The sequence below is a fragment of the Bufo bufo genome, chromosome 5 (assembly GCF_905171765.1).
Source record: "Bufo bufo chromosome 5, aBufBuf1.1, whole genome shotgun sequence".
NCBI lineage: Eukaryota > Metazoa > Chordata > Amphibia > Anura > Bufonidae > Bufo > Bufo bufo.
Genome location: NC_053393.1, coordinates 117,471,164 through 117,491,068, shown reverse-complemented (window position 1 = coordinate 117,491,068; position 19,905 = coordinate 117,471,164). Strand labels below are relative to the sequence as shown.

The following is a 19,905-nucleotide window of genomic DNA, read 5'->3' as shown; positions in this document are numbered from 1 at the left end:
AAGCAATAACTTTGTCTCATCGGAGCCAATACATTCTAATACTGTAAAGAGCTCCTGCTCCGTACAGTATTGGAACGAAGTTTTATGCGAATCGACTTCGGATGTTTTATCCGAAGTCGATTCGCTCATCCCTACTTATGATGGTAATTTATTTGATTGTTTTTATTTTAATTTGGGGGAAAGAGGGTTTATTGGAATTTTTAGATTTTTTTATGTTTTTAAAAACATTTTAAAAATTTTTTTTTCTTACTTTCTTAAAGTCACCCTAGATGACTATAACAAGCAAACATTAGATTGCCATTTGCATTCTATAATGGTATTTTATTCATTATAAAATACAGCATTCATAATATTCCACTGCAGTGCTGCCACCTAAAAACCTGTATTGGAATATATCAGTGATAAGCAGGCTCAGGCCTATTAGTAAAAAGTAACAGCTTCCTTGATCTCAGCCGGGTAAGCTGTTACCAGAGCAGGACTGCATAGCTCCTTCATTTTTACCATGGAGCCATGTGGTCACATTTGACCATGGCATCTGATGTGCTAAATGTCTGCGATTGGCATTAGGACTTGGGAGTTACTAAATGTTGGGATGTTAGCAGAGATCCTAAGATAGATTTATTGGGGTTGTGTATGGACTATACTGATCTGTTACTCATCTGGTTGTATGTGGTGGCCCGGAGGTCCTAGCAGCGAGCAAAGTTGAATAAGGATGTGGGTCTTTTTATGCGTAGGAATGAGGGATTTGTTGTATATCATAGGGAGTTGGAGGTGGAGTCTGTTGAATTCTTCTGTGAGGATGGTTTGCACTTCAACAACATTGTGGCTTCAGAATGGGTTGGGCCCTTAGAGAGTGGCAGATGAACATCTGTAAAGTGTCACCGATATTCATTTTGTGGTGGAAAAAGGGGATCCTTGGAGGCAGAAACCTATTATTATAGGTGCATGACAGTTGGGTCATCTGAGGTTTGATTAGATAATGTTTGAGGCTTCTGTTTGGGCTAAAGGCCTACAGTGGTATACATTTGATGATTTGGTGCCCTTGGGACATTAAAAGCAGATATGGGTAAGGTGTGGAACATGAGTGGAGGTTGCAACCAGAGACTGCAACTGTTGGTGTTGGAGATTGCCTTCACGGATCCTTTTCCCATTTTCCTGGGGTTATGATGTTTTAGGATGCTTTACAGTAATGTTGTTGTACTTTATGATATGTGTAAAATCAGTGCATATCATCTTTAAAGTATGTTAACTTGGTATTTGTTAATAAACATGACTGCTATGGCTTTACACCAAAAGAGTCTCTATGTAGTTATTAGAGGTTCAAAAAGGGTGTAGGTCACAGCCGTACAGCATCTTCCATCCTAGTAAGTTAATAACCACTATGTGATACCTGTACACAGCTTCCCGTGGCAAGTTTGCTGGGGGTCTTGGAATAGGACCTGGGATGACAAGCTGATCAGCATTTTGTTTGGGGACTGCAATCTGAAAGGTGTTGTCTCCAAGGAGAATCCTTTACTGATTAGTAGAACCTTCTCAAGCCTCATAAAATAGCTCACATTTTTCTACTTAACTACAAATAAAAGACATACCAGTAATTTATACATAAATCTAAGGCTAGAAAGCCTTATAACAGTTACCTCAAGAGATGCAGCTACCAATTCTTTACAATAACATGGACTATTGGTCTTTAACTGAAACTATCAAGAATAACTATTGACTACAGCCTAAAGTGTTTGTAAATGATCAATAAACTAAACAAAGTGGCGTCCAATAGTTTACAGAAATAATGCAAGGAACAATGGACAAAATAGCAGAATCTCTTCATTTTGAATATTTGCATTTGTGAACTTATAGCTAAAGAACATACGATAGAAAAGATAAAAGTAATAAGAGAACAATCACACACTAAAACTAATTGTCTGAATAGCAAATCTGAGGTTAAAAATCTGGCCTGGGCAAGAGAATAGAGAAGTCATGCCTTCATAAAACAGAACAAAGGCTCCATTCTCATGTCCATAACTGCCTCAAGAACTTTGATGTACTCATTAGTTTAATCTCTTTCCAACTCACTGTTATTTACTTGATACAATTGAGAATTTTGTTTTTGGTTTGAACAAGTACACTTAAAGTACTGTAAATGGCCACCAGGTCTACCTTAAAGGGGTTGTCTCACTTCAACAAATGGTATTTATTATGTAAAGAAAGTTAATACAAGGCTCTTACTAACATATTCTGATAGTCCATATTCCCTCCTTTGCTGGCTTGATTCATTTTTTCATTACAGTATACACTGCTTGTATCCAGAGGTTATGACCACCCTGCAATCCAGCAGGGTGGCCATGCTTGCACACTATAGGAAAAAGCTGTGGCTTTTCTAGTGGCTTTGATTGTGGAAAGACCAGCACTTTTTCCCATAGTATGCAAGCACGGCCACTGATTCTGAATTGCAGGTTACTCTTAATCCATGGAAACCAACAGTGTATAATGTGATGAAAAAATGAATCCAGCCAGCAAAGGAAGCAATATGGACAATCACAATACATTAGTAAGTGCCTTGTATTAACTTTCTCTACATGATAAATGCTATCACTCAGGCAAACGATATTGCATCATAGAGCTGTTGAAAGGGAGCCAGCTATAAAGCAAGTTGTCAGAACAGCTTGTTCATCTCATCCCACATATGCCCTGTTTCATTCAGATGTGACTTTTTAAGATCTGGCAATTTAGACATTTGTTGTACCGGCACAACTCTAAGGGTGCATATACATGCCTGTAAGCGTTTTGCAGTCCGCAAACTATGGATCCGAAAAACACTGATAACAAACGTGTGCATGCTGCATCAATGGCTTCAATGGGTCCATGGGCCATGTGACAGACTTAATCATCACTGTGGCTGCTGAAGAAACCTGAGGGCTAGCCTCCTTCCTACAGACTATGGACGCAGAACTATGGAGACCCCCTCAGACCTAATGGGGTTACATGGAACTATTAACCCTCATGTATGTGTGGAGTTATAGGCCACATCTTTCCTATTGCCCATTAAAAGTGCAGGGTGTGAATCCCGCAACACAAAAAGGTTTAACTCTGCACTGAGACTCCCAATGAATGTGTTAGTTTATTTGTCCCTTTGTTCTATTGTGTTAGTGATGGGATTAAGATAGCTGACTCTAGGAGTAACCAACTCCGGTGTAGATTAGTAGATCACCCTATGATACACTCAGGAGATGATCCTATCACATGCATTTCCTCTCTCCCTATTCTTTCATTAAGACACTGGGGAGGGGATGTCTGTTTGCATGCTGTTCATGTTTGATTGAGTTGTGTTGTTAGACTACTTAAACTGTATATATACTGAGTTAGTCTTAAAGTCAGTTCCTGTTTTACCCTCAACATAGAGCCTCATCTCATGTGTGGGGGGAACAGCTATATTTACTCTGGGGATTGCTATCGGTATTATACTCGATTCTACCCACTGGAAGCTGGATCCTGGTCTTGGGCCCAGGGTGGGTGGAGGACAGCGAGACCCCAGCCAAGCTGTAATGCTGGAACTGGGGACTACAGTGCTGATGGTGTCCGGTGGAGTGCTTGGAAGTACTAGGTGAGTACTAGGAAGCATCGATTGACGGAGGCACCCAGTTGGGGTGCCAAGCGGTCTGTCACAGGCCACATGTTGTGGTAAAGTATAGGTGGGCGTTGGCTGCTGTCCATGGGAGATCCGTCACCTCATCCAGTCCCTGACATTCTCGATGGGGGAGAGAGCTGGCAATTGAGCTGACCAGGGGAGCTCCTGTATACCCTGAAGAGAATGCTGTGTAATGCAGGCAGTGTGTGGGTAGGTGTTATCTTGGAGCACCACATCTCCTGAGTCAAAACAGGCAGTAGGACTGTCTCTACGATGTCCTGGATAACTGAAGGCTGGTCAATGTTACCTCCGCGAATACCAGATGGGAGTGGACATAGTAGCTAATGGCACCCCGCAACATGACACTTGTTTTTAATCTTGTATGTCTGTGTGGCAGTTTGCTGGTCTGGAACATTTTAACACAAAGCCAAGGAGGAAAGACATCAGTGATGACCTTAGAGAAGAAATTGTTGTGCCAATAAATCTGAGATGGTTTAAAATGCCATTTCCACACAATTTGAAGCCCATCTTTCTACAATGGTAAAGATTATTCACAAGTGGAAAACCTTCAAGACAGTGTCACGACTGTGACTGATCCAGACAGGTCTGGGAGGAGAAGGTCGCAGCGACTTGCTACTCGCGATAACTTGTGAGTTTGCTCCATGGTTCAGGGTATGTCATCCGGGTTTTGCCTTGTGAACCTTTTTGTCCTGACTGGGAGTTTGTAGGCATCCTTCCCAGGTGAGTCCTGTCTGCCACTCCCAGATACTATATTAGTTTCAGTTTCACTTGCAGTCATTGCCAGATATAGTCCTTACTTCCAGTTCTATTCTGACCTTTGAAGGAGATCGTTTGATGGTGTTGCTGTGAAGCTCTTGTCCGGCGTGGACTGTCGTGATTGGGATCGCCTTCTCTGCTCGTGACTGGATAAGTCTATCTCTGCTATAGTTTGTTTGTTGCTGTCTTCTCCTGCTGTTCTCCTAGACATGAGTGATGGTGACTAGTGCTCCCATCGGCCTTTCCCCACTCTAGGCTTGTTAGGTGACTGAGGGTTTAGGCATCCTGCTCGCCGCACGGGTTCACACCCTGTCTAGGGTATCAGGGCAGACAGGTGCCAGCTTAGGGTTAGTCAGGGGTGGCCATACTATTCCCATCCGTAGATAAGGGTCCCCCTTCCCCTCCGTCTGGTGCGACACGACTGCTGCTGGGATAGCAGTCGTGACAGACAGTTGACAATTTTCCCAGAAGTGGACATCCCAGGAAATTAACCCCAAGGTCAGTGCATGCAATACTCAGAGAAATTGCAAAAAAAAAACAACAGCTACATCTAAGACTGAATTAGCCTGAATTAGCATGTGAATGCTCAAATTCACGACAGTACAATTGGAAAAATACTGAAGAAACATCTTGTTTCTAAAAAGAACATGGCTTAAATTTGTAAAGTTGTTTTCACAAACCACAAGACTTCTGAAATAGAGGTAAGACAATTTCTTGAAATTCGCTTTGGGTCCAACTCTAATGAATCAGCAAAATTTTCTGAATTAGGTCTGAATTGATTTTACAAGCATCAAAAGTGCTTCAACTGGCCAGCCAATTGGTATATTGCATTCTGAGGTCTCCTATGACTCATATTTTCTTACCTCTTCTCTTTCTTTTTTTCCACCCCCTCACCACTTTAAGCTCTTTGATGCAATGACAGCAATAGTAACTGTGGATTCTTCTGAATGAATGTCCAAAAATGATGCTTGACCATGTGCATACACACACATTAGCATCGAAAGAAACAGTTGCTTGTTTTGAACAAGCATCCAAAAATTCTTATTTTTTTGGGAGCAGCAGCAGTACATTGTGGATGTTGAAGGAGTAAGCTTTGTTGGGGTAATAGTGGCAGCAATAGTAACGGCAGCAGTAGCAGCACAGCTTGGAACTAAACATGATGGCAGGCAGTCAGCAACAGTGGCATGATCAGACCGGTGATAAATATTCACCGTCAGCAATGGCAGATCTATTCATTAACCTCAACTGGTTATGTGTGAAAATCACTATAGATGAATGCTTCCTTCATTTTGACAAATTAGATATTTTCTACACTTGTTCAGAACAAATTTGTCTGTTTGGGCGTGACAACGCCACCTACGGCACTGAAAATCCTCTCTGAGATAACACTGGAAGCTGGACACATTACAGCAAGAGCAAACTGGTCAAGTTCCGGCCACTGTTCCAATTTGCCTGCACAGATGTCCATGGGGTCAGGGAACAGGGTATGTACTGCAGAAAGACCATAGTCCAGGTCTGACTGAACCTGGTTGTTCAGTACATATCTGTCTGTTAATTTGCATCAGCCTGGTGCAGCACATGAAAAAATTGCTCCATCAGGTTCATAAGACCAAACTGTCTGTTGTAGTTTCTGCTACTTGGGGTAGCAGAGACAGCTGGAGGTAAGGCCTCCTGGTCACACATGTGGGCGACAGATGTCTGCTTTCTGAAAGCTGTGGCAATCTGTGTACAAAGTGTATCCTGGTAATATAGTCATTTTGCCTCCCCTTTGGCAAGAAGAAAACATTCTCTCATTTTGCTTTGATAGCGAGGGTCTAAAACTATGGCTATACAGTAGGCTCCCACTGTGATGATTGGTCATCATAGCCAGCACTGTACTTGCCCGTAACAGTTGTTCCAAATGCTGCACACAATTCCAAGGACTGTTTTTTTTATAGAAATAATGGCAGCTCTGTGTCTTCTATCGAGGCTGAGTGCACACCATCAGTTCCCTAAAGGCAGTATAATCCACTAAGTGGTAGGGCAGCGACTGCAACCCCTATAACTTTTCCAGGTGGGAGTTTAGCCTACACACCATTGGATTGCTGGGCACATATAGTTGTTTTCTGGCCACATACTCCGTTATTGATAAATGATGATGGAGCTGAGTAGGATAAAGAGTAGTAGTCTAAGTATGAGAAGCAATAACTGATTATGATGATGACAAGGACATTGTACTGCATGTGGATGCTGCTTTGCTGCCACAAATAAGACCAGAAGAAGGAGGACAGTCTTGTTCTGATCACTGTCAGCCAGTTTTATTTTCCCACTAGATCTGCTGATGCCTCATGTGCTGCAGTTGAGCCGTGGGGGCTATGTTTTTGTTTGAATGCCTTTGGCTTATTTTCATCTTTTTTCTTTTCAATTCTCGTTTTATTGGTTTTATATAACAAAACAAGAAACAGTTTACATCGTAGTAATGGAAAAGGAAACCGTGATCAATCAAGGCAAGATGTTATGCTACAATGCACAATTTATAACATAATGATAAACACAGAATAATGAGAAGGCGGGAAAGGGGAATGAGAATGGAGGGGTGAGGAGGAGGGGGGGAGAAATGGGGATTAGGTATGAAGGGTATGTTGAGTCCAGGATCAGGACGTGCAGCTCATGTATTCGTGAGGATTAGTTCGGGGTTCCGGTTATGTTAGCTAGCATGGTAAATGCTGGCGTAGTGTTTTGGAAGGATATCCAATCTTCCCAGATCTCTACTCCCAGGAAGACAGTTCCTCCATGTGATAGATATGGTTGACCTTATGTAGCCACTGGGAAACAGTTGGTGTTTTTTTTTTTATTCCAACATTGTGGTATAAGGGATTTTGGTGCAGCCATAAGGTAGTGGAAAAGTCTGCGTTTTTTTGAGGGGATGTTTTCCAATCTGACATGTAGTAGGACTGAGAGGGGGAATGGGGTCTCGGATAAGGAGCAAATTTGTCTAGACAGTTTAAGTATCTCGGTCCAGAAAGGCTGAATCACGGGGCAGTGCCACCACATATGTAGATATGTGCCTTTGGTTTGGGAGCATCTCCAGCACATGTCAGTGTTGAGGCAGTGCATCCGCTTGAGACGAACTGGGGTGAGATACCACCTGGTTATTAGTTTGAAAGAATTCTCCTGAAGGCGTTTGCATCTAGTGATCCCATGTGAGCTTAGGTAAATTTGTTTGGATTCCTTGTCTATGAATGTTGTTTCAAAGTCTCTACTCCATTTCGTGATGTATGTCCTGTCATTAGGGTTTCTAATGGATTGGAGTATATTGTAGACTTGTGACAAAACATGGCGGGGAGATTGGTGCGAAGCAATCAGCTTCTCGAATGGGGTTAGCTCTCTATGGGTGTTAAATGTGGACAGGATGGGGGTGAATAATGATTTGATGTGGGCCTTCTGTATCAGGTGCAACGAGGTGTGGGAAAGTTGATCGACAGGGCTATCTTGGTCTAGAAAAGAGTGTATCATAATGGACTTCAGGTCTGAGGGGTTAATTCCTGTATCCATGTATTTGGCTGAGTATAAATCTGCTATGTCTGCTATGGACATAAGGGGAGAGAGAATGGGGCTGAGATCTTCCTTGTAGAACCGCCAGATTTTAAGTGTTTCTTGGGTAATGAGGTTGTGTGTGAGTTGGGCCGGGGTAATGTCCTCTTTTACCCACAAGTGGGACCTTAATGGGCTTTGTGCGAGACATTCTTCTAGGGGTACCCAGAGTTTCTCGGCATCTCCTCTCGACCACTGTACTAATCTCGGGACATGTACCGCTTCATAGTAAAGTCTCTAATCAGGCAGCGCCATTCTGCCTCTTGTTTTGTGTTGCGTGAGTAATGCATAGTTTAGGCGAGGTCTTTTACCTTGCAAAGAAAACGGTTAGTAGTTCTTTTGATCTCAGTAAAGAAGGAGATTGGTAGGGGGACTGGCAGTGCCTAGAAGAGATACAATAGCTTTGGAAGAAGTATAGCTTTATTAAGATTTTTACGTCCCATCCACGACAGGTATGAGAGTGACCAAGAGTCAAGAGTCAACTGAAATGTCTGGGGTAGTTGTGCATAATTCAGTTTGTAGAGATCCTTCCAGTTTTTACTAATTTTGAGGCCTAGGTACGTGATGTGTGAGTGTGGCCACTGATATGGGAAGTGTTGTTTGAGGTCAGCTACTAGATTATTGCTGATATTGAGACCCAGGGCCTCAGACTTTGTTTCGTTTATCTTAAAATTGGAGAGGGAACCGTATTCGTGGAGAAGTGTCTGCAATGCCGGAAATGCGTTTAGTGGGTTGGTGATGAAGATTAGGATGTCATCCGCGTATGCGGCAGTGCTGTGTGTGTGCCTACTTGTGTAAAAACCCTTTATCTCTGGGTGTTCTCTAATAGTTTGTAAGAGTGGTTCAAGGGCTAGGACGAAGAGGGATGGGGACAAGGGACAGCCCTATCTAGTTCCATTTCGTATTTCGAATGATTCTGACAGTGATTTGTTGATCCGCAGCTTTGCCGTAGGGTGTGATTACATTGCAAAAAATTGCATTGGTGAAAGACGGGGGGAAGCCGAAATGGGTGAGCACTTGTCTCATGTAGGTCCAGTCCACCCTATCAAACGCCTTCTCCGCATCAGTCCCCAGCATGATTAGTGGTGTCTTTTTGTGTATGGCTAGTTGTTGTAAGGACAGAACTCTCATAGAGTTGTCTTTCCCTTCCCTCCCGGCTACGAAGCCCACTTGTTCCGCAGAGACCAGATGGGGGATTAGGGGTTTCATCCTGTTGGCTAACAGACTAGCGTATAGCTTAAGATCTAAGTTCAGTAGTGAAATTGGTCTATAGCTACCGCATTGTTTTGGGTCTTTCCCTTCTTTATGTATCAGTGTAATATATGCTTCCAATGCTTGCTTTGGAATGTGGGATCCCCGTAAGTATGCATTACAAGTGTCTGTCAGCTGCGGGAGTAGGACTGTGGAGAAGGATGTGTAATAAGCGCATGGAGGCCGTCTGGGCTGGGGGCCTTGGATTTAGGGCATCTCTTCAGGGTGGACTGGACCTCATCTTGAGTAAAAGGTTTGACCAGATCAGTGTGGACTGAAGGTGGGAGAGTAGGTAATGTGATACGGGAAAGGAACTGGTCTATGTGTTTGGACTTATCCTGTGTCTCATTCCCTGAGGTGTGAGGATTAAGTTGGTATAGTGAGGTGTAAAAGGCTATGAATTCCTTTTCTATTTGTGAACTATTAGATGTAACCTCTCTGGATCTTGTTTTAATTTCTAGGATTTGGGTTCTGGGTTTCCTTTGTTTGATGAGGGACATCATAAGTTTTGACGCCTTGTCGCCATGAGCATAAAAGGAATGCTTGACAGACATAAAAATTTTTGCTGAATTTTTGTTGAGTATGCCTCTAAGTTGTAGGTGGGCGGACGTTAGTTGTTGGAGGTGAGAGGATGCAAGGGATTGTTTGTGGGCTCGTTCGAGTTCCTCAATCTCCCCTTGTAAGTTTGAGATCTTTTGATCTCTTTGTTTTTTATAGTATGAGCCCAGGGATATAAATTCTCCCCGTATCGTGGCCTTATTGGCCTCCCATGTCATGGGGACAGAAACCTCATTGCTTCGATTCTGTCTGAAGAAGAGGTCTAGACGGTCATTTATTTTAGTGTGAACAGAAGGCATAGAGAGTAGCGTTTCATTGAGACGCCAGGGTGGTTTGATGGTTATGGGGGCCTGCAGTCTGAAAGTCAGTTCGATTGGAGAGTGATCTGAGTGGATACTTGAACGAATTGTTGAGGATTGTACCTTGTTAAGAGAAAACTTTTGAGTGAAAAAATAGTCTATTCTATGGTAAGAATTATGAGGGGCTGAGTATAGTGTATAGTCTCTTCCTGTGGGGTTGAAGAAACGCCACATGTCTGTTAGTGAGAGAAAGTGTAATGACTTTTTAATATGTCTGAAGGATTTGTATGAGAGTGGCGATTTCCAGGAGGTAGTGTAGATGAGGGGATCTAGCGCTACGTTAAAGTCTCCTCCTACTATTAGGTCACCTTGTTTGAGGCTGTCTAGGAGTCCCAATGAGGTGCGAAGCCAGGGGGCCTGTTGGGTGTTTGGCGCGTAAAAATTTGCTGCTAAGGTGACTAAGGATCCATCTAGTTTCCCAATGAGGACTACAATTCTACCCTCTGAGTCTACGTATGAGTCTGTAAGATCAAAGAAGATGTATTTTGCAAATGCTATTGAGACTCCTCTGGAGTTTTGTTAGGGGTATGGGAGTGAAACCATTTGTCATAGTAGTGTTTGTGGAAAGTAGGAGTTTTCTCTTTCAGGAAATGGGTTTCCTGAAGGAAGATGATGTCTGCTCTTGCTTTCTTAAGATCGTGTAGTATTTGTGAACGTTAAACAGCGGAGTTAAGGCCCCTGGTGTTAAACGAAATCAGTTTTAGTAAAACCATGGGAGTGGTAAGAGATCAATTAGCACTGTTGTGTATAGAGTTGGTCCAGTGGTGAGGATATCTACGTTACTGTCCGAGCGATCCTGGTGATTTATATGGGGATGTGTGTGGATGGGGTGTGAGGGGGAAAGTCTGCGGTTTGTAACAGACATAAAGTAACAACAGGGTATACAACCAGTTAAACAATATAAAGGCAAGGGTGAAAAACTAACTTAATGAGAGAAGTGAGTAGGTTCCAAAGGAATATGGTATCAACAAGGTAGAGTGCACCATGTTGTAAGTCCCTGGGCCATTAATAGTCAGGATCAATAGTAAATGAGGAGGAGGTAGAGGAGAGTCTGCTGTCTTTTAGGGGTGGCTCCAGTCCAGAGCCTCTCCGACTCTCACTGCATAGGGAAAGAGGTGGGAGTGTGGATGGCGGGGGAGGGGGAACCAATTACCCTTTGCCGCCCGTTCGGGGCGAGGAGGTGTAGTGAAGCAGAGACGCAGCCGGTGATAATGCTGCCCTACGCCGTAAAGGGTGTTCCTCCACCATCCCAGTCCCACCAGTTACGTCATCCACAAGTATTAAATAAACAACAAACGTTATAAACTTAGAATTAAACTAAGAATTAAACTTGCTGTGGTAGACTGTAGTATTCGTTGTCTTTGATTGAAGGATATCATGTCGGATCCACCGCAATGCGCCTTGGTGTCAGCTTGCCTTGTCGCTTGCAATTCCTTCCGCGTTTTTCCGTACTCACAATCTCCCATAGTGTAGACGGTGAGATGGATGGCTGTGAGGTTAGGTCCTGTATTGGAGACCAATCTGGGATGTCGATGTCGGTGATGTCCAGTTGTTGCATGACTTCTGGTAGCTCTGCGTGTTCTTTTAGGATCAGTTTCCCCCCCCTCCCCTCCCCTAGTTAGATGGAGAGGCCGAAGGGAAACAGCCATCTATAAGGGATGTTCCGGCGTCTTAGAATTTCTGTTAATGGTCTCAAGATGTTTCTCTTTGAGAGAGTGGATTGGGCAAGATCTTGAAAGATGGAGATGAAAGACCCCTCTATTTTGTGAGGGGGATTTGTCCTTGCTTGTTTCAGGATGTCATCCCTGACTTTGGAATGGAAGAGGCGACAGATCACGTCGCATGGGGGCTCTGTTGGTGATTGTTTCTCCCTGAGGGCTCTATGGGCTCTTTCAATTGAAATTTCCAGTGGGTAGGTGTCTCCCACGACAGATAAAGATTTGTTTAACTGTGGCAGGAATTGCTTCAGGAAGGACTGTTTCAGGGATTCCATTCAGGCATAAATTATTTCGTCTGGCCCTGTTTTCTTGGTCTCCCATCCAATTTACAACTTTATTTAGGTGAGATTGGCAGGAGCTGAAAGTCGTTGATGCTGCATCTGTATAAGAGATGAGATGAGATTGAGTGGTCTCTAATTGTTCAACCCTATTGCCTATACTTCTGACATCCTGCTTGATATCCTGCAACTCTTTCACCACAGATTCTAGGGCTTTAGCTAGCGCCTTTCCCAGGAACGCCCTGGAAATTGGGAGACTTTTGTCGCCGTGTGTGTCTTCTCCGTCGCTCTTCATCTCATGTGATACGGGGGTGGCTGCAGAAAGATCCTGGCAGCTATCAGCGTAAGACAAGGCTGCGGTAGTGGGTTAATGAGCGGGTATGGTGCGTTGTTTCTGTACAAATAAGCCCAGTGGTCTGGTATTAAGATAAGATAAGATGCCTTTATTGTCACTGTACAATACAATGTAATACAATGTACAATACAATGAAATGTTGTTTGGAGCAATCCTAGATGCCATGGACAGAGGAACAAGAACTGACATTTAAACTAAAGCATTACACTAGAAAAAAACAAAACATTGCACTAGAAAGCATTACTATTCACAGTTCACAGCATATATATAGCAAGAGCAAGGTAGGAAGTGCTTATGAGTATATATACACACTGATCAGACACCACTGCAGACAAAAGATCATCATGCGTTCATGAATGCAGCAGTCACTTTCAGTCCTAGGAAGGGGCAATAATCTCCGAGCATTTAGGAGACTGATTGTTTTGGGGTAAAAGCAGCCTAGTGGTGCGGGCATGTAGGGCTCTAAAACGCCTACCAGAGGGTAGGGGAATGAAAAGACTGTGGCCGGGGTGAGTTGGATCCCCGCAGATAATTTTTGCCCTGTTGCTGCAGCGAGCAGTGAAGATGTCATCCAGTGATGGTAACTAAATACCAGTGATTCTGCCAGCCATTCTGATGATGCGCTTGAGGGTCTTCTTGTCCTCAGAAGTACCACACTGTGATGCAGTATGTGATAACAGATTCTATGGTGCACCTGTAAAAATTGACTAGCAGCTGTTTTGGGAGTTGTGCTTTCTTCAGACTCCTCAGAAAATAAAGCCTCTGAAGGCCTTTTTTGGTAATTTCTGTTGTGTTTTTTATCCATGACAGGTCCTGACTAATATGAACTCCCAAGAATCTGAAACTTTGAACTATCTCCACGTTTCCACCATTAATGCTAATGGGATGGTGTCCATTTCGTTTCTTCTTCCTAAAATCCAGAATTAGCTCCTTTGTTTTCTTGGTATTGAGTATGAGGTTGTTGTTCTTGCTCCATCTCTCTAGGTTCCCAACCTCTTTCCTATAGGCTGTTTCATCATTGTTGGAGATCAGGCCTATCACGGTCGTGTCATCTGCAAATTTTATAATGGTATTGGTATTGTGAATAGGTTTACAGTCATTTGTGAAGAGGGAGTAAAGGAGAGGGCTCAACACACAGCCTTGCGGTACGACAGTATTTAGTGTTAAGGATGAAGAAAAGTGCTTGACCATGTGTACGATTTGTGGTCTTTTTGTAGGAAAATCCAGTATCCAGTTGCACAGGTGTGAGCTGAGACCCAAGTTGTTCAGTTTCGTTGCCAACTTGTTGGGAGGGATGGTGTTAAAGGCCGAGCTGTAATCAATAAACAGCATCCGCACATAGCTGTCTCTCTGCTCCAGGTGTGACAGCGCAGTGTGAAGGGTAAGTGAGACAGCATCCTCAGTTGACCTATGTGCTCTGTAAGCAAACTGATATTGGTCCATGGAGGTGCAGATCTTGCTCTTCATGTGCCTGAGGACAAGTTGTTCAAAGCACTTCATAGCAATAGGAGTGAGAGCCACTGTCGATAATCACTTAAGGTCTTCACCCCTGCCTGTTTTGGAATTGGGACAATTGTGGAGGACTTCAGGCAAGTGGGAACAATGGCCTGCTCTTGTGAGCTGTTAAACATACTGGTAAACACTGTTTTCAGCTGTTTAGCACAGTTTTTTAGGACTTTTCCAGGAACTTCATCAGGGCCAGCTGCTTTGTGGGGATTAATGTGGTTTAAGGCCCATTCTACCTCATGTGCTCTCAGCATCAGGGAACATGATGGAGCCTCTTGCTGGGCTAATTTGATGATAGGCAGCTCATTGTCTTTGTCAAATCGTGCAAAAAAATGATTTAGGTCATCAAGAGAGAAAGAATTTCCAGTGTTGATAGAACAGGTGTTGCTCTTATAATTCGTAATGGACTTGATACCCTGCCACATGCGTCTGGAATCAGAGCTTGTAAAATGATGTATTTTTGTTTTGTAGCAGTGCTTTGCCTCCTTAATGCCCCTCTTCAGATTGGACCTGGCTGTTTTGTACTCCTCTGGGTCTCCCTTTCGGAAAGCAATGTCACGTGCCTTCAAAAGGTTTTGGACATTTCTGTTTATCCATGGTTTCCTATTTGGGAAGGTCCGAATAATTTTGGTATCAGTGACATTGTCCATGCTAAATTTAATATAGGATAGGACAGAGGAGGCATATATGTTTAAGTCTGTGTGATTTTCCTTTGTAGCTGCCTGTTTAAACAAATCCCAATAAGTGTCCTCCAGACAATCCTGTAGTCTCATTGTGGCTCCTTCAGGCCAAACTCTGATTGTATGCAAAGTAGGCTTAATCCTGGTGATAAGAGGTTTGTATGCTGGAGCTAAAAACAAAGAAATGTGATCCGACCTGCCAAGATGGGGGGCAGGTGATGCTGTGTAAGCATTTGCTATGTTGCAATAAACACGGTCTAATGTATTTCTCCCCCTAGTTGGGAATTTAACAAACTGGTGAAATTTAGGGAGCACAGTTTTGAGATTGGCTTGGTTAAAATCACCCGCTAAGATGAACACTCCATCTGGATGGATATTTTGCAGACTGTTCGTAATATCATGCAATTTGGACAGTGCCAGCTTAACATTAGCTTGTGGAGGAATATAAACTACGGTGAGATACACAACTGTGAATTCCCTCGGTAAGTAGAACGGTCTGCATTTAAGTGTCATAAGTTCTAAATCAGCAGAGCAATATTGTTCAGCAATGACTGTGGAGGTACACCAAGCCTTATTGACATAAATACACACTGCACCTCCCTTATTCTTACCGGACTCAGCGTTTCGATCCATTCGGTAGACAGTCCGATCCGCAAGTTCAATAGCCTCGTCCGGGATGTTAGTATTTAGCCAGGTTTCGGTGAAAAATGAGGTGCAAGTGTTCAACCTATAAGATGAGATCCTCCGTCTCAGCTCATCGATCTTGTTCACTATAGACTGGGTATTTGCGACTAACAGGCTGGGTAGTGCTTGCGTGTTTGGGGGGTTCTTTAATCGAGTATTGATGCAGCCCCTCTTGCCCCGCTTCTGCTTCCTTTCCCGTCTCCTCCTGTGTCGTCGCTTCAACGGTATAATCATCCAGTCGGGCACCGATGTCCTTAGAATCTGATCCGGGATATTAGGGGGTCGTGGTGGAACAGGACCTTTCATTCTGATGTCCAGTAGCTCTTGCACACTATATGCTGTGTGTGCTGTAGCAAACTGAATACAGTTGCTCGCTGTGCTTAAAATTATGGTAATAACTATGTAAAAAATAAGAAATTCGCATCTAAATGGAGAGCTCCAGGCTGCTGCGTCCATGCGCGCTGCCATCTCTGTATTATGTTTTGATAGATGCGTCTCTGGGCTTTGGGGGCCTGATCTTGACCATATCTAGACTCAGCAGGAAATGGTGAGTACAGGTTTGTGGACTTTTGCTGGATAGAGACTATCCTCTTCTGAGGCCCGTTAGGGAATTTTAGTATTTTACATCTCCTTTAGGAGGCTGTATTACCGGCAGTTAAGATGAGGGAGCCTGTGTGTAGTAACCCCGATACTTTGTTAGCTTTTGAGCAATGAGTTGGGCAGTTGCTATCGCTAGCGGGCGGATCCTGTGATATTTATGTGGTTCAAGCGGCTTCCGCCAAGTGTATCTAAGAGGGAGCCCCTGGAGATATTAGGCCTCTGGCCCTTTAAATTTGTAAGAACTATCTGAGAATGGGCAGATAGTCCGGTTGGGTGCCCTGGGTGTACACTAGTCCTCCCTGTCTGGGTTAAGGTAGGTGTGGGATCTTGGTCTAGATGATAAGGGCAGATTTGGCCTGGTGCTGTATTGGGGGTCAGGCGTGTGGTCACTCACTGGTTGTGTGAAGCAGTCTGCTGGCCAATTTCTCTGGTGGCGCCTAAGTTAGTTTGTGCAGCAAGTTTATTCACTTAAGTGCTTAGCGCTTATATGTTTAGCGCTGGCTGGGTGCACTTTCGGTGGGGACCGTCTCTGGTGCTGGGGTCCCGTTGCGCAGATGTGGGCAGGCCGCAGGCCTATGTTGGAGTTCCAGGCGTCTGGACTGAGCGGCCTTGAAGGTGGTAAGTCAGGCCGGGTGTTTGCGCTTGGAGTGAGCCGATGTCAGTCTGCTACCTCCCTAGTTGTTGTTTCTTCCTGGTCTCTGACAGCCGATGACACCGGGTCCGGTACAGGGCGCACGAGGCCGCTGAAGGTGGATGGCCCGTGTCGGATCTTGTGAGACTGCTCCTCCAGTGTTCGGTGTCTCGGGGCTGCCTCAGGCTTGTGGGAGGAGAACGGGGTGGCTGGCCGGAGGGCAGCTGGCTTGGAGATTCAGGCGGAAGGCTGGTTGAGAAGTCCGGTGTGGCCTGCGCTCAAGGCCTAGGTTCCTAGCGGCCTGCAGGCCTTAGCTCGGACCCGGGCAAAACGCTGGCCGACAGGCGAGTAAAACAGTTCTGTGTGCTGCCTGGACTCCTCTGTGTCTCGAGGGTGTCGAGTAATGCCGGTTCGAGTTGGGTCACAGCTTAAATGGCTGAGGATTAGGTCCGGGCTTGAGGAGCAGCGCTGAGATTGGCTTATTTTCATCTTAAAGATTTTGCGCAGGGCACATGGTTTTATCTGCTGGCACTTTGGAGAAAAATGGTAGATAGAGCTACCAGCAGCCAAACTTTACCTAGGTCTGGCACATTTTGAGCCTGCACCCATGGTATCAGTGGCATCACTAGTTCCTGAGCTGACCACAAGAGAAGAAGATCTAGCCATAGCATTTTTTTTATATATTTTGCCTCTGCTTTTTATTGTTGCTACAGCCACCACACTCCTCCTCTGATGTCACCTCCTCCTCAGCACCCAGATCTGACTCCCGAGTTCTGTCCAACACACCATTGTCGCCCTCCCGGACACTTTTATGAGACAGTAATATAACATTGTGGGTTTCTTGGCCCCCCCCTCCACGATACTCTTGTCTGTATTTGCCCCAAATGCCACTGTCGCTACTGCCTTACAACTACCACCATATGTACAATGCAAAAAACAAGGGTAAACCGACACTTCCAAACAATATTAAATAAAGTGCAGGTGCACGCTACCATGGCACAACATGCAAACAAACACTGAATTTCATTACAGCTATACTAACTATAAAAATTTGAAGCGTTCTGTGCACATTTTTGTGCCCATCTACCAATGGCAAGGTGACTTCTTCAGATGGGAAACTTCACTATCCGACTTTCCTGTCCTGGGTTTAGTCCTACAAAATTTATGGTGCATGCATGCATGCTAACATAGCTGACATGCAAAAACAAACAGACAAACACTATATGTAGCAGCACACCACTCCATGAGCAAAGACAAATGCAGAGTTGCAGATATTAGAAACATAGATTTTCCTTAGGAAAAACGAAGATGCCCCACTAGGAGGGGGAAGTGAAGACAGAGATGATGCAAGTGAAAAGCTTCTCTGGGGCTGCAAGGAGGATGAGCAGGAGGAACGCACTAGCGGATGTTTTCGTGGAATTCTCTGGGCTCAATTATCAATGTGGAATGCTCACTCTCAACTTATTTGGGTATGAATCCATCCTTGCAGATCACGCACACCCATATTTGCTGATTGTCTACACTGGGGTGGATGGGATCTTCCAGCAAGGCAATGCAACATTTCACACAGCTAGCAATGTTCAACATTAGTTTGAAGAACATGACCAAGACTTCCAAGTGCAAAGCTGGCTCCCTAATTTCACAGATTGAAACCAACTGAGCATCTGTGGGACCACCTGAGATCGTTGTGTCCACTGAATATATCCTCTCCCATGCACCCTGATGCACTGCTGGCAACATGGCTTCAGAAATATGTGACATCCTACCAGGACCTTATTGAGTCACTTCCAGCCAGTCTAGCTGCTATCTGTACTGCACACTATGTTACTCTCTGGATATTAGCTGGTGGTCATAATATTTTGACTTGACTGTGTATATATGCAACAAAGGAGAGAAAAGAAAAAAGAATGCGGCACTCACCAAAAAATACTCTTTGCGGCTTTATTCACATAAAAAGGTCAGCGTCATGCGGGCAAAACACAGCTAGAAGGCAACAGCCGTTTTGCACAAAATAAAGCTGCAAAGAGTATTTTTTGGCGAGTGCCGCATTCTTTTTTCTTTTCTCTCCTTTGTTGCAAATACTACTTGTTTTTTATGCTGAGCACAACCACTACTCACATTCGATCAGTGCAGCACCAAATTAAATCCCACACCTACAGCAGTGCCGACTGTATCCTCTACATATTACTATATATATATATATATATATATATATATATATATATGTATATAAACTTGTAATTGATTAGATGGCCCACTTGACTACTAAGTTCAGAAAAAAGGGAGATTTAAAGGCTATGTACACCTTTGGGGGCATTTTTTTTAGTATTGCATTATACTCATTTTCAGCCCAAAAACTTTTTTTTGATTGGTCTTTTTCTGTACAATCTTGAGATTCTCTAGTAGCAGGCTCTGAATTTTTACTTTGTTCCATCAGGCAGCTCAGCTGACGGCTCCTTATCTCTGACCTCCTAAACACTCAATATATATTTACACAGGCAAATTGTCGGGAACGAGTGTTCACAATAATCTGCCTGCCTAAATCCAAGTGTTTATGATCTTTTATTAATTTAGAGATAAAATTTATTAGATGATCGGCACAAAGTGAAAGTATGATTCACACAGCTAGACAAATAGTTAACCCTTTGTGACAGAACAGCTGAATATTTTTTTTAATGAAGACCCATTGAAAAAAAAGATTTTTAGCCGAAAATGAGTAAAATGCAATCATAAAAATTTGCCCACAAAGGTATACATAGCCTTTGCCCCTTTCACTACCAGTGCCGTACATGGCGCTAGTAGCGTTGTGCAAGCATGACGCCTGCTCGCGCGTGCTGTTTTAAACAGTAGAGACCTGCGGCTAATTACCGCAACTGGCAATTATGCCGATCGCAGTAATTAAATGCTTTAGATTCTGTGATCAACTGATATTACGGCACCTGAATGCGCTCTCGCTTCTGGGCTTAGTACTGAAGCCTCGTGTGGCCAATCGGGACTTCAGTACATGCGCTGAATGTGCTGAGTCTCTATGAAGAAATTCAGAGCATTAATGCTGCAATTCTTATTTTGGCCACAGATGGCAGGCCAACATAAGAAATTAGCAAAATGCAAAGAAATTGTCATTTTTTAATCCCTTATAAGTCAAAATTAAAAATTAAAAAACATCTTTATAAGGTAATTTATAAGCCTTAAAATGATAAAAAATGAAAAAAAGTATAATTACGGAAAACCCCCCTTTCCGTATAATAAAAAAAAAAGTAAATACTAAATATAAACATCCTTTGTATCACCGCGACTAAAAACGCCCATAATA

The 19,905-nt window shown here is 43.7% G+C and overlaps 1 long non-coding RNA gene across 1 annotated transcript; it reads left to right on the top strand.

Moving 5' to 3' along the window:
• Positions 1-4,114: 4,114 nt before the first annotated feature.
• LOC121002365 lies at positions 4,115-4,929 on the top strand. Its single transcript, XR_005779290.1, has 2 exons — positions 4,115-4,198; positions 4,848-4,929. It is a non-coding gene; the product is annotated as an uncharacterized LOC121002365 (long non-coding RNA).
• The last annotated feature ends 14,976 nt before the right edge of the window (positions 4,930-19,905 follow it).